This window comes from Bombina bombina, chromosome 2, assembly GCF_027579735.1.
Source record: "Bombina bombina isolate aBomBom1 chromosome 2, aBomBom1.pri, whole genome shotgun sequence".
In the NCBI taxonomy this organism is placed as follows: Eukaryota; Metazoa; Chordata; class Amphibia; order Anura; family Bombinatoridae; genus Bombina; species Bombina bombina.
The window spans coordinates 746,748,715-746,764,627 of NC_069500.1; the positions used below are offsets into that span (position 1 = coordinate 746,748,715).

The 15,913-nt window shown below is 38.7% G+C and overlaps 1 protein-coding gene across 1 annotated transcript in view; it reads left to right on the forward strand.

Annotated features, from left to right (window-relative positions):
• Positions 1–15,913, forward strand: part of PLPPR3 (phospholipid phosphatase related 3) — a 74,176-nt gene that overhangs the window by 492 nt on the left and 57,771 nt on the right. The gene's annotated exons all lie outside the window — the stretch shown is intronic.

A 15,913-nucleotide genomic window follows, 5' to 3' on the forward strand; every position in this document is an offset into this window, starting at 1 on the left:
CTGTCTGATCATAATATCACTTTGATTGGTATTATATGTCTTCATTTGTATCTCTATTTGGGCTGATAGACAGATAAATAGATAGATGATAGAAAGAAATAATGAAAAATAGATTAGATAGATGATAGATGATAGATAGATAGATAGATAGATAGATAGATAGATAGATAGATAGATAGATAGATAGGTCGATATTAGATAGATTGATAGATATATGAGATAGATAAACAAATAGATAGATTTTTGTATTACCATTGTGTGTCTATACAATTCATTATATCTCCCTGCATCTTATATTGTCCACGTGTATGCTATGACATCTGATTACGATATTTTAGACCTGCATGCTATATCTCTCTGTAGAATATTACAGCAATTTGCTGACTGTAACTTGGCTTAAATTATATAGCTTTATGTAATTTTATTTTTGCATTCTATTATTTCCTTTTTTTTTTTTTTGTACCTTAAAATAAAAAAAAATTCTTGCTATATTTTGTCATGGGAGTATTACATCATTTTGCAGTTTATTATATTACTCTGTATGTTAGAATGTCTCCCCACATACCAGTGCACCTTAATATACTCTTTCAACTCAATTGGCAGTGCACAGCCTTACGCACACCCCTTAGACAGTTAAGGGTGCCACGTGCAGAAATAAATTGCATATTAACAGTTGCCACAATGGAGGCAAAATCAGCAACACATTAGACTAGCATCTGTCTCTATACAGTACATGAGTTTTTACATGTAATCAAGAGATAGAAACGTGGGTGGACCTATATTTTGCTCAGAGAGGGGGAGCAGGTGAATATAAATGTGTCCCAGAGGGATACGGATGAGTTATGTGACCAGCTGATAAACAATTGAGAATCTGTGAAAAGAGGAGAGGGTGATGAAGATGAGAGGGTGTGTGTGGCCAAGAGGGAGGAGCAAACGTGGGAGTGTAGGAACTGCGAGGAGGAATTAGGGTTGTGGACTGAAATAGGAGTATAAAAGGGAATATGTTAATATGGCAAGGTTGGTACCCAAGGCCTAAGTATACCGCAAAAAGCCCTCACTCTGCTTCAGTCAATTTAATATTAAACAGAAATGTGATCCTTCACAAACAATAATCTTAAACGAAGCACTTTTGTTTGCTGATATATGTGTAGGTAGGTATAGCTTATAGTGTGTATAAAGGGACCATGAAGTCTAAATGTATGCAATTTTATGCAACTTTCCAGTTTAATTCTATTGTCTAATTTGCTTTGTCCTCCTGATATCCCAAGAGTAAATCTAAGTAGGCTTATAGAGGCTCAGGAGCGTGCATGTGTCTTTAGCATTCTATGGCAGAAGTGTTTGCCTAGATCTTTGTAGCTGTGTTATACATTGTTGTAATTATGCACAGTAGATTTGTAATATGCTTTCATAATTTATTTTGTCCCCTTTTCTTGTAATTCAAGTCTGGAAATTGTGGGTTTTCAAGTCCTGAAAACGGAAAAAAGATAATGACAGGTTTCACAAGTCTAACCTTGTTACATATCTCTTACTAATTTCCAATTTGTTATCTTGTGTTTTCTGCTGGAGCCAAACAATTGAGGTTTTGGCAAGTAGCTAGCCTTGTAACCTCCAAGCTCATGTTCAGATTGGCTTCTCCAAGTAAGCAAAGTGGGGAATTGAGTTTGACCCCTGAAAAACAATTGCAGCAAACAAGGTGTTAATCTTTTCAACTATAAATCATACTGATTCATCCTGATTTTGAAGTCAAATGTAATTACAAGCTGTTTACTGTCCTTTTAATTTGTGCAGTTCATTTCAATTATCAAAACACTGGGAAAATCGATTGTATTGTAATTAAAATAATGCAGTCATCCTTCCTTGCTTAAAGGGACAGTATACTCTGAAATTTAAACTTCAAATTTACATTTGCATGATGTATGAAACATAAGTTTCATTCATCACTTTTTAAATTATTATTTTTTTAGCCTATTAATTTGATCCCAAATTTTAGCCCCCTTGTATGTTAACTGTCCGCCTACCACTCCGCCGCTTTTTTTTAAATATTTGTAAGTAATGTCCATCCACCTATTGTAAAAATATCTGTCGCGCTATGGACAAGATTTGTGAATGCACGCCAATAACATCATTATTTCCTGGTTTCTTCTTTACACAGGTATGCGCATGCACAACTTCCGACGTTCCCATGAAGCGATCGATGCTTAGAACATTAGGTATAAGAGAGCATTCGCCTTCTTTTTTTTTCCAATTGCGCAATCTATTCTTGATAAGACGCAACAGCCGCTCTGTAGAGACATAAGTGTGAGCGAGCTTTAGAGGGAGGAAATGTGGGCGTATAAATAATTGCATGTGGGAAGAACAGAATTTGTCTATACCGCCCATCTTAGATATGTCATTGAGGGGTTGGAGAACGAACGGCAATTAACGGTTGCAGACAAAAAAGAAAGATTAAATAAAACATCTAAATATGAATATTTATTGAAAATAAATAATGCGGTTTAAATGTAATGCTACCAATGAACATTGCCAAAGATTTTGGTAACTGTGAATTTACTGACCCTTTAATAACCACCATAGCCATGTAAAAAATGTATGTTGCATAGTATTAAAATAAACATACACATATGGCAGCCTCTATTCTAGCTTCTTAGCAGAGTTTCTATTTTTCAAAGGTTTGGGCATAATACATGCCAAGTAAAACTACTTGAGGTGTATAGAGCATTGGGAATCACTCATGGAAGAATTTTAGCATTTTATAACTTTTAGAGACCTGTTCTGGCTGCTGTTTTCTTCCTATTGGTTTCCTATTTAAAATGACCAATAGAAATATTAATTGATCCCATTGATTGATTTAAAATTTCACATCAACCAATAGAATGAAAGCTATTTCAAGAGGCTTTTTTTTTTTTTTTCGTCTTCAGATGGGGTCTATGGCAGTCTTAGGGGCCAAATAATCAAAGTGCGAGCAGACATGATTTCTAGTGAAATGCTTGTGCAATGCCACCCCCCTTGCATATTCGCGGCCAATCAACTGCTAGCAGGGGATGTCAATCAACCCAATCGTATTCAAGCAGACCTGAAGCAGAGTTGGTCGGAAGCTGCATCCGCTGCTTCATAAATTAACCCCTTGGTGTTAAAGTGGTTAGGAGGATTTAGTAGTGTGTGGTTATGGCAATGGGGGTTGTGGCGGTTAGTGAGTTAATAGCAGTTAGGCTTTTTTTAGCTGAGGGGGGACGTGGTGGTTAGGGGTTAATAGCTGTTGGGCATTTTAGTGGCTGAGGGTTACTGCAATAGGGTTGTGGTGGTTTAGGGGTTAAATGCATTTAGGGTTTGGTGGTTTAAGGGTTATTAATACATTGGGGCAATAGCTAAGGAAATAATGATTTTTTTCTTTTTAGTCTATTGCTATTTGTGCTTTCACTAGAATTTGTGCTACTTTTGTTTGCGCTAACACAATGGCCTCTATGTATCAAGCCGTCTACTTACCTGCATTCGCCGTCCCAATACGCTCGCCTAAGATCGCCTACCATCGCTGCAGAGGACCTGAATACGCTCGCCAAAGTTATCAAGAAAGCTGTCAAGAAGCTGCGCACCAAGTACGGTGCGATGAGCAGCGGACTGTTGTTAACTGACTGTCATCGATCTCGCTGCTCATTGGCTTCTTCGCAGCTTTCTTTCTACCCTGTCACTAAGCACCCACACTAAACTATACTGTTTTACCCCCTAAACCGCCGCTCCCGGAGCCCCCCGCACCTAAATAAAGTTATTACCCCCTAAACCACCGCTCCTGGCCCCACGCCGCCACCTACATCATATGTATTAACCCCTAAACCGCCGCTCCCGGAGCCCCCGCACCTAAATAAAGTTATTACCCCCTAAACTGCCACTCCTGGACTCCGCCGCAACTATAATAAATATATTAACCCCTAAACCGCCACTCCGGACCCCGCCGCCACCTACATTATATCTATTAACCCCTAATCTGCCGCCCCCTATACCGCCGCCACCTATATTAAAGTTATTAACCCCTATCCTGCGGATCCCGGACCCCGCCAAAACTAAATTAAATGTTTAACCCCTAAACCGCTGCTCCCGGACCCCACCGCAACTAAATTAAATGTTTAACCCCTAAACCGCCGCTCCCGGACCCCGACGCCATCTATATTAAACTTATTAACCCCTAAACCTAAGTCTAACACTAACACCCCCCTAACTTAAATATTATTTAAATAAATCTAAATACATATTACAATTATTAACTAATTTATTCCTATTTAAAACTAAATACTTACCTGTAAAATAAACCCTAAAATAGCTACAATATAACTAATAGTTACAATGTAGCTATTTTAGGATTTATTTTTATTTTACAGGCAACTTTGTATTTATTTTAACTAGGTTCAATAGCTATTAAATAGTTATTAAGTATTTAATAGCTACCTAGTTAAAATAACTACAAAATTACCTGTAAAATAAAACCTAACCTAAGTAACAAATACACCTAACACTACACTATCATTAAATTAATTTAAAAAATTAACTACAATTACCTAAAATTAAATACAATTAAATAAACTAAACTATAGTACAAAAAACAAACAAACAAACACTAAATTACAGAAAATAAAAAGTTTAAACTAATTACACCTAATCTAAGCCCCCTAATAAAATAAAAAGCCCCCCAAAATAATTAAATGCCCTACCCTATTGTCAGTATATTTATAAGAATCTTAGCAGTACTCTCCAAACAATATGTGAGTATATGGCAGGGTTATAATTTGATATATTTAAACTAAACCCACAATCAAATATGCATATACTAATACAATAAAATTAATATAAATACCTGAGTTCTTTTTATTAGTAATTATCTATGAGCACATTGAAATATATATATTTGTAAGAACCAGAATATGAGTCAATATTATATGCATTTAAAAACTATTTAAAATAGGCTATGTAGAGTTCATGCAAATTTATCTTATTCACAGTAAAAATTTCAACCAGTTAATACAATGAGACTTAAAATCTTTAACTACTAACATCCAAATAATACAACTCTAATAGTGCTTAGTAAACAATAGGGCAATATATAGATATATATATACGCAGCTATTTAGCTGCAATTGATTTTAATACAATTCTAATTAGAATACTAAAACTACATATATTCTTACTGCGAACAGTCACCTAAATGTCTATTTATTTAAACTGAAACCAATTCTTAGTTACTTATAATTAAAATCAATTCTAAGATATATATAAATTCTATATTTTGCACAGATGAATTATTTAGCATGCAAGAGACAAACTTATACTTTATATATAGGACTATGAATATAAGAAAATACAGGCTGCTCTCTTTAAATCTATTAAATACAAATTGACTATGTTCTTACCAATAACCTTTGTTTCAAATTTTAAAAATTAGAACAATTATACTTCACAAATTTGAACCAATTTGTAGGGGTCTTTAGGTCATCTCATTTGAAGGAAAGTTATTGCATAGATCAAAGGTAAGCTTTCAGTTCCTTAGCTGAAGTGAAATGTGTCCCAGGTATGGCAACCAAAATCAATTCACTTAGACTCAGCAAGTCACAAAAAAACTCCCCTTTTCTGCATCACTACTCCTTTTATATAATCATTGATGGCCTGTTTTGTTCACCCCCTTGTGCTTGTCCCTTCTCATTGGATAATTCTGGGGAAAGCTCCCATTGGTGCAGTATATATTGTCGCTATGGAAATGCATCCTTTAAACAGTTAAGTCTCTTAACTGTCATACTGGGTTTTGGCCCTCGGGTGGCAGCAGACGTACACAAACAGATTCACCTGAACATTTCTAACAGTGAAAGAAAATATTTCTTTAAAATATGTAAGAACTGCCATAATCTCTTGCATTAATTACTCATAATATTAACTATAGATAGGGTAGTATCATATCACTTTTCTGATTATTTCAATACCAAGCACCATCATATTATATCAAAATAAGTACATTGTTAATTTACTTTTCCCTATTAAACATATTATAATTTATTGCATTAGTAGATTTTTCTTGTTAGCATTTATATATAAATGTAAACATTTAGTGCACAATCATATGATATGACTTATTTCATCCCATGTATCCATCCTGTATATGTCATCTTTTGGCTCCATCTGGAAAAACAGGAAAGCATGTTATATATATATATTTTGACCATGGGATTATTAAGATTGTTATTTAATCTATAATAATTCTGAATTTATCTCATATATATATATATATATATATATATATATATATATATATATATATTTAAATTTAATGCAGCAATTACCCCTTTAATATAATATGTCCCATTTCAATATATATATATATATATATATATATATATATATATATATATATATATATATATATATATATATATATATATATATATATATATATACATATATGGGTTATTTGAATTATTTCAAACATATTTGAAACTATTGGTATCATTTCTTTTTCAAAATGTATTTATTTTTATTTATGCCATACAGGGAATTGTAAATGCTAATTTGCTTGATTCCTGCACATGGAAGCTTCACAGGAAACAATTTACACATAGCTGTGAAATGTCTCAATGGTCCCTGTATGACAACTTGGCCCTTGCCCTCCTTCAGTGCTGTTGGCTTCAAAGACTATGTTACCTTAAGCCATAAAAACTCTGTATATGTCAGCCGCTCTGGAATCAATCCGGGATGTAACCCAACTGCTAGCGTGAATTGAAAGCACACGCTAGCACACTGAGAAATATCCAGGACGTGACCCACTCAGGAAGCAGATTAGAAGATAACTAAAATGAATATTGTTCCAGAATGCAGGAAAGCCACAAAGGATAAAACGTCCCTTTAAGTAGTACAAAGAACAAAAAGGAAATGCTCTTACTTGAAGCTTCTGAAAAAAAGGTCCTCTTTAGTAGGCTTGTAAAACAAAGGAAAAGTTCTCTTTAGCAGCTTGTAAAAGTAAAAGACCCTTTTAAGCAGGTGTATAACAAACAGAAAGGCAAAGTTCTCTTTTGCAGCTTGTAAAAGTAAATGTTCCCTTTTTAGCAGGTTTAGAACAAACAGAATGGCACAGTTTCTTGTACAGCTTGTAAAAGTAAAATGTCCCTTTAAGCAGGTTTATAACAAACAGAAAGGCAAAGTTCTCTTTTGCAGCTTGTAAAAGTAAAATGTCCCTTTAAGCAGGTTTATAACAAACAGAAAGGCAAAGTTCTCTTTTGCAGCTTGTAAAAGTAAAATGTCGCTTTAAGCAGGTTTTGTTTATCAAAGAAAAGGTTTAAAGGTAAAGGCAAAAGCAAGGTCAGGCAGGCAGAAGTCGGCATCCAAATATCAGCAAAAGGTATAGGCAAAAGACAAGGTCAGGCAAGCAGAAGTCGGCATCCAAGTATCAGCAAAAGGGTAAAAGCTACAGGCAAGGTCAGGCAGGCAGAAGTCAACATCCAAATATCAGCAAGAAGGGTTTAGGCATGAGGCTTGGTCAGGCAGGCAGAAGTCGGTACACAAAAGAACAGAATTGATACGGTACTCACACTCCAAAGGAAAACAAACAAACGGGCCCAGATTCAGATCTCCCGCCGTGGTTTAAAGGCAGGAGCGTAACCGTCATCAGAGGGGTGTGTCGAGAAAGCGTCATGTTGCTAAGCAACATGACGTCAGACACACAGAGAAGTTCCGGGAGCCGCGGCGACACGGCGATGAACGGAGGCAATCATGACAGCACCCCCCTCCTCAAGGACCCCTCCGGGGGACAGGACCAGGTCTATCAGGATGAGTCTTGTGGAAGGTCTTGACCAAAATAGGAGCATTTACTTGATGAGCAGGTTCCCAAGAACGTTCCGTGACTGGATAACCCTTCCAATGAATGAGATAATACAATCTCTTGCCCCGCAACTTGGAATCTAGAATATGGCTGATCTCAAACTCAGGATGTCCATGCACCAATAACGGTGGAGGTTTAGAAAAAGGCTTAGAATACCTGTTAATCATCACAGGTTTTAAAAGAGAAACATGGAATACCGGATGGACTTTGAGAGACTTGGGTAAAGCCACCCGATAAGCAGTGGAACACACCTGACCCAGTATTCGGAAAGGGCCCACATATCGTGGTCCCAATTTGTTAGAAGGTTGTTTCAGGCGAAGAAATCGAGAGGAAATCCAAACTTTATCACCAGGGCGATATTTGGGAGCCTTCTTCCGTCGAAGATCTGAAAAGAACTTGTAACGTCTAGAAGTTACAGAAAGAATACGATGTATCTTCTGCCAATGTCGAGTTAATCTTCGGGCTGTAAGATCAGAAGCAGGATTCACTGTGGAGGAAGTATGCAAAGGGAATGTTCTAGGCTGATATCCGTAAGCTGCATGAAAAGGAGAAGTCTGAAGGGAGGAATTGTACCGGGCATTATGAGCCAATTCAGCCAAAGGAAGGTAAGAAGTCCAGTTAGAGTGATAATGATCCACATAATGTCTAAGATATGTTTCAAGACACTGGTTTACTCTTTCAGTCTGACCATTCGATTGTGGGTGGTGAGAAGTAGAGAGAGATATAGTAGTTCCAAAATGTTTACAAAGTGACCTCCAAAATCGAGAAACAAATTGTACCCCTCTATCTGAAACAATATCTAGAGGAAATCCATGGATTCTTACAATATGTAGAATAAAAAGTTCAGAGAGTCTTTTGGCAGATGGTAATCCTGGCAAGGGTACAAAATGAGCAGTCTTAGTGAACCTGTCGACCACCACCCAGATAGTATTGTTCCCAGTGGACAAGGGAAGATCGGTAATGAAGTCCATGGATACATGAGTCCAAGGCTGGTGAGGTATAGGCAATGGTTGGAGTAATCCTGAAGGAAGTTGGCGTGGAGTTTTGTTCATGGCACATTGTGTGCATACTGAGACGTAATCCTTCACATCTTGAGAGAGTGTAGGCCACCAGACATGTTGTTTGAGGTTTCGAGTGGTAATACTGATGCCAGGATGTCCAGAAAGGGGACTATCATGAGCCCAAAATAAAATCTTGGAACGAAGGCGTTCAGGAACAAAGAGTAAACCATCGGGAGGTTTACAGGACAAAGGAAGATGCTCTTGAGCGGACTGTAATTCTTGTAACCAAGAAGTTGTTAACTGGGCAATGACTTCATGAGGTTGGAGAATGGTACCAGACTCAGGAACTGGGGTAACTTGAAATTGTCTGGAAAGTGCGTCTGCTTTAATATTTTTTGAACCAGGTATGTAAGACAAATTATAGTGAAACCGAGAGAAGAATAATGACCAGCGTGCTTGCCTGGAATTTGGAGATACAGAAGGTTCTTATGATCAGTAAGTATAGTAAATGGCAAAGAAGTACCTTCCAGCCAATGTCTCCATTCATCCAATGCCATTTTGATGGCAAGCAACTCTTTATTCCCTACGTCATAGTTAAATTCGGAAGGAGTGAATTTTTTAGAGAAAAAAGCAACAGGATGAATCCTTCCAGTCTCTGGTATTCGTTGAGACAGAACAGCTCCAGCAGCAACAGAGGAAGCATCCACCTCCAGAATAAATTGAAACTCAGGATTTGGATGACGAAGGATAGGAGCTGAGGAAAAAGCTTCTTTGAGAGATTCAAAAGCTTCTATAGCCTCAGACGGCCATACTTTACAGTTTTGTCCTTTTCTAGTGAGAGAAGTAAGAGGAGAAGTAATAGTAGCAAAATTCTTGATGAACTTTCTGTAATAATTAGCGAAGCCTAGGAAACGTTGTAAAGCCTTCAAAGAATCAGGTCTAGGCCAATCCAAAATGGCAGAAAGTTTAGTAGGGTCCATTTCGAATCCAGATGCCGATATTACATAACCCAGAAAGGGTATGGATTTTTGATGGAAAGAACATTTCTCCAGTTTAGCAAACAGATGGAATTCTCTTAGACGTTGAAGTACTTTCTTGACGTGGTGCACATGATCCTGGTGGTTCTGAGAAAAAATTAAGATGTCGTCCAGGTATATGATAACAAAAATATTCAAAAAATCACGAAAGATCTCGTTTACAAAATGCTGGAAAACCGCCGGAGCATTGCATAGCCCGAAGGGCATGACCAAATATTCATAATGCCCAAATCGAGTGTTAAAGGCAGTCTTCCACTCATCTCCTTTGCGTATACGGATCAAGTTGTATGCACCACGTAGGTCGAGTTTGGTGAAAATGGTGGCTCCCTGAAGATAAGTAAAAAGTTCAGGAATAAGGGGCAGGGGATAACTGTTCTTGATGGTAATCTGATTCAATCCACGATAATCAATACAGGGTCTTAATCCGCCATCCTTTTTTCCCACAAAAAAGAAACCAGCCCCTACAGGGGAAGAGGAGGGCCGAATAAATCCTCTAGCCAGATTGTCTTTTATATATTCTTCCAGAGCCATGTTTTCTGGTTTAGAAAGTGGATATGTCTTGCCTCGAGGATAGGCAGCCCCAGGAAGGAGATCAATGGGACAATCAAAAGGGCGATGAGGAGGAAGACGTTCAGCTTCTTTTTTGGAAAAAACATCCACAAAGTCATGATAATGCATAGGTAAGGATTCCGGAGTTTCAACTGTGAGAGCAATAGTGAGTGGTAACTTAGTAATCTTTTGAAGACATTTAGTCTGGCATGTAGATCCCCAGGAAGTGAGTTCACCGAAAGTCCAAGAAAAAATGGGATTGTGAATCTGGAGCCAGGGTAATCCCAAGATAATGGGAAATTGCGGAGTGGGAATGACATCGAAACAAATTGTCTCGGAATGAAGTATTCCTACGGTGAGGAGTAAGGGTTGAGTAGAAAACTGAATGTATCCAGAACCCAAAGGATCTCCACTGACCGTAGAGACTGAAATGGAATACTCCTTCTTTAGTAAGGGTATAGAATGAGTAGAAACAAATGTAGAGTCAATGAACACACCTCCAGCACCAGAATCAATTAGAGCTTGGGTATAGATCTTCTTATGTCCAATTAGAAGAGTTACTGGAACAAAGAGTTTCTTGTATAGGGAATGACCACTATTTTGGCTTAACTCAGTTCCCTGGACTAGAGTTAAGCCCTGGCTTTTACTGGCCTAGTAGGACAATCCCTTAATAAATGCCCTTTAAGGCCACAGTACAGACATAAGCCAAGAGTCCGTCTTCTCAAGCGTTCAGTCTCAGTTAATTTTATACTTCCTACTTCCATGGGTTCAGCCTGATCAGTAGTAGGAGAGACTGGAGTGACTGGATTAGAAAAACGAGGAGCCAAACGAAAAGGAGTTCGAGTTGAAGTCCTCTGTGTTCTATCCTTTTCTTGTTGGCGTTCACGAAACCTGGCGTCGAGACTGATACAGAGATTTATTAAGGCTTCTAAGGACTCTGGAAGTTCACGATACACCAATTCATCCTTGAGACGCTCAGAAAGTCCTTTACGGAAAGCGGCTCTGAGTACTCCCTGATTCCAAGTGGTTTCAGAGGCAAGGGTGCGGAACTCAATAGCATATTGAGAGACTGGTTGATTTCCTTGACGTAAATCCAGGAGAGTAGCTTCAGCAGCGGATGACCTTCCAGGTTTATCGAATACGTTTGAGAATGTAGATAGAAATGTATCAACATCCAACAGTATAGGATCATTCTTTTCTAGCAAAGGTGATACCCAAGCCAAGGCTTTTCCTTTCATTAAGGAAATAAGAAATGTGATTCTAGAAGAGGCAGTAGCAAAGAGAGTAGGGCTATTTCGGAAATGAAGACGGCATTGATTCAGAAAGCCTCTACATTCTTCAGGATTCCCATCATATTTATCCGGAAGAGGTATCCTGGGACTTAGTTGTACCTGAGACTGATTGTTAGGAATCGGAGGAGGTAATGCCTCAATCGGATTTGGATTGGGATTAGGATTGGGAGGTGCGGTAGCAACCAAATTTTGTAATAGAGCAGTAATTTGATCAAGTTTAGTGTCCAGAGACTGCAAGTGAGTGGCATGAGAACCCAAGAGCTGTCCCTGGTGAGCCACGGCCATAGATAATTCAGTGGGGTCCATTTTTGTGGCCCGTTTGTAATGTCAGCCGCTCTGGAATCAATCCGGGATGTAACCCAACTGCTAGCGTGAATTGAAAGCACACGCTAGCACACTGAGAAATATCCAGGACGTGACCCACTCAGGAAGCAGATTAGAAGATAACTAAAATGAATATTGTTCCAGAATGCAGGAAAGCCACAAAGGATAAAACGTCCCTTTAAGTAGTACAAAGAACAAAAAGGAAATGCTCTTACTTGAAGCTTCTGAAAAAAAGGTCCTCTTTAGTAGGCTTGTAAAACAAAGGAAAAGTTCTCTTTAGCAGCTTGTAAAAGTAAAAGACCCTTTTAAGCAGGTGTATAACAAACAGAAAGGCAAAGTTCTCTTTTGCAGCTTGTAAAAGTAAATGTTCCCTTTTTAGCAGGTTTAGAACAAACAGAATGGCACAGTTTCTTGTACAGCTTGTAAAAGTAAAATGTCCCTTTAAGCAGGTTTATAACAAACAGAAAGGCAAAGTTCTCTTTTGCAGCTTGTAAAAGTAAAATGTCCCTTTAAGCAGGTTTATAACAAACAGAAAGGCAAAGTTCTCTTTTGCAGCTTGTAAAAGTAAAATGTCCCTTTAAGCAGGTTTTGTTTATCAAAGAAAAGGTTTAAAGGTAAAGGCAAAAGCAAGGTCAGGCAGGCAGAAGTCGGCATCCAAATATCAGCAAAAGGTATAGGCAAAAGACAAGGTCAGGCAAGCAGAAGTCGGCATCCAAGTATCAGCAAAAGGGTAAAAGCTACAGGCAAGGTCAGGCAGGCAGAAGTCAACATCCAAATATCAGCAAGAAGGGTTTAGGCATGAGGCTTGGTCAGGCAGGCAGAAGTCGGTACACAAAAGAACAGAATTGATACGGTACTCACACTCCAAAGGAAAACAAACAAACGGGCCCAGATTCAGATCTCCCGCCGTGGTTTAAAGGCAGGAGCGTAACCGTCATCAGAGGGGTGTGTCGAGAAAGCGTCATGTTGCTAAGCAACATGACGTCAGACACACAGAGAAGTTCCGGGAGCCGCGGCGACACGGCGATGAACGGAAGCAATCATGACAGTATATAGTTAAGTGAACATGGTCATTGAGTTATATTTCCTTTAGGAGAATGTTTGTATGCTTGACACGGCAGGAGGATGTGCTTCAAAGCTATGCTAACTTTCAATCATGATAAACGTGCATTCACCCAGCTAAAACCATCTGGTAGGGGGTTGGGATTTACAGTGGACTAGAATTTGTTGTCAATAGCCTCATGTTCAATTAATCCTGTGGTCTCTTCAACCTTATACAGTGTATATAAAAAAGAACTATATATATATATATATATATATATATATACACATATATATATATATATATACACCGAGATCAAAAGAAAAGGCACTCCATAAATAATAGCAGCTCCCAGGGTGCACTTCAAAAAATATCAAAAAATCTCCAGCATAAAAAGGCACTCACTGGTTAGGTAAAACATAACATTTAATTAGTTACATTTAAAAGACATGACGTTTCGGAAGCATTTCGCCCCCTTTATCAAATGTATGATACAGCTTGAAAGTGTTACAAAAGCAGTATATCCCCTCATTAATCCCATCACCTTATATACCCATGTGTTGTTCCATTAGACGCCGAGCCACAAGTGCGGCCCGTGTGCCATGCCAGGCGGAAGTGACGTCATCAGCGTGAGTTACGCTCAGACGTCCGTTGCCTAGGGGATATACAGACGCGGTGAGAACGGCCAATAGCATGGCTCAGATACCTGTTAGTAAATAAAAATATAACCATCAGTTTAGGTGCCGCATTAGATCTGTATATACCCGGTGGCGCATAATGGACACAAACATTAAAAACATATACGATTTACAATGTAAAATTAAGAATTTAAAACAGATCAATCGATCCAACTATACAAATGGAGGACAGAAACAGGATATGAATAGGTTGACGTGTACTCTGTCATCAAATAACAATTATTGCTGGAATTAAAGCTAGCATGTCTAATATAGCATATACAACATATTCAGCTATGAGACAATAAATATGCATAGCTGCTCCACTAGTACACATCCACAATAGTCATGTATCCCAAAGTATGGCAGAAACCTTGATACCAAAGGACATGTATCAGAGACCTATAGGACATATCAATTTGAGGCATACAGTAAGCACGGTTATAGGCATCAGGTCAGTGTCAGAAGTCCAAAGTCACATTAATGGGACATTTAAGATTCCATATAAAATGGTGAAAAGTCCAGCATGGTGTTCAACCCCTTCGGTGCCAGGGTATCCAGCATGTAAATCCACCTGGTCTCCAGTCTGAGCAGTCGATTGCCCCTATTGCCCCCCCTTGTCAATGGTGGCACATGGTCTATAAGCATAGTTCTAAGACTTGAGACACTATGCTTGCAACGGGCAAAGTGGCGCGCAACTGGCTGATCGGAGTTACCCTTATCGAGGGCATCTCTAATCGCACAGCGGTGATTGGCCATCCGTTCCCGAAAAGTAGTGACCGTTTTGCCTATATAAACAAGGGAGCATGGGCAAATCAACATGTAAATTACATAAGTGCTCATACACGACAGTCTATAGTTGATTTTATATCGCTTGTTGGTATGTGGGTGTTGGAATGTTTCTCCTTTCAACATGCTGTCACAGGTTACACAGTCCCCACATTTAAAGCAACCCTTCTTATTTGATTTCAACCAGGTGGTCCCTTCATAACACCTAATGGGGTCAGTTTTAACCAATAGGTCTCTCAAATTTTTTGCTTGACGATACACAACCCTAGGGGGCTGTTTATGCAAAAATGGTAATGTTTTATCAGTGTTAATCAAGTCCCAGTGTTTGGAAACCATATTTTTTACATCTTGGTGCATAGGATCAAAGGTGGTGATAAAATTTAGACTCTCATCTGGTATGGTATTGTTCTTCATAGTGACTACTGCACCCTCTGAGCGTTTCACCACTTTCTCCTTAATCTCCTTAACCAGCTCATCATCATATCCGCGTGCAATTAGCTTATTTGACATCTCGTCCAATTGTGTCTCTCTATAGCATGCCTCGGTATTGTTGCGTAGGACTCGAGTGAGCTGAGAGGCGATTATCCCATTTTTTTGATGTGTTGGGTGGTAGCTATGAGCTTCCAATAGGGAGTTTCTGTCCGTAGGCTTGGTATATAAAGATGTACCAAATCTACAGACCCCTTCACTGGTCACTTTGAAGATGTTGAGGTCCAAAAAATGGACCAAATCAACATCATATTCCATTTTAAATTTGATTGGAAGTGTCAAGCTATTAAGTCCATCAACCCAAGATCTCAAACTGTCAGCAGTGCCCCGCCAGATAAGGAAAACATCATCTATATATCTGGTGTAATATGCCACCTCTACCATGTCCTGGGGTCGCATAACAAACCGTTCGTACCAGGACATGTACAGGTTGGCATATGTAGGGGCCATATTAGACCCCATAGCGGTCCCTGAGATCTGCAGGTAAAAATCCTTTTCAAATTTAAAATAATTTTTCTCCAAACAAATTTGTAAGAGTTCCAAAAGAAACTCAATGGGGGGGCCATCATAATGTTGGGATCCCACCACCATAGACCTGACAGCCTGCACACCTCCCACATGAGGAATGGAGGTATACAGACTGTCAACATCCATGGTAACCAGGATGTCGCCAACCTGTAACTGATCAAATGTGGTGAGAAATTTAATGAGACTAGGTGAATCTTTCAAATATGCAAAAGTATCCTTTACCACTGGCTGTAAGTGATGATCAATGTATTTAGCAATATTTGAAAACAATGAACCCCTAGCAGAAACAATTGGTCTGCCAGGGGGATTAATTAGTGTCTTATGAACCTTGGGCAA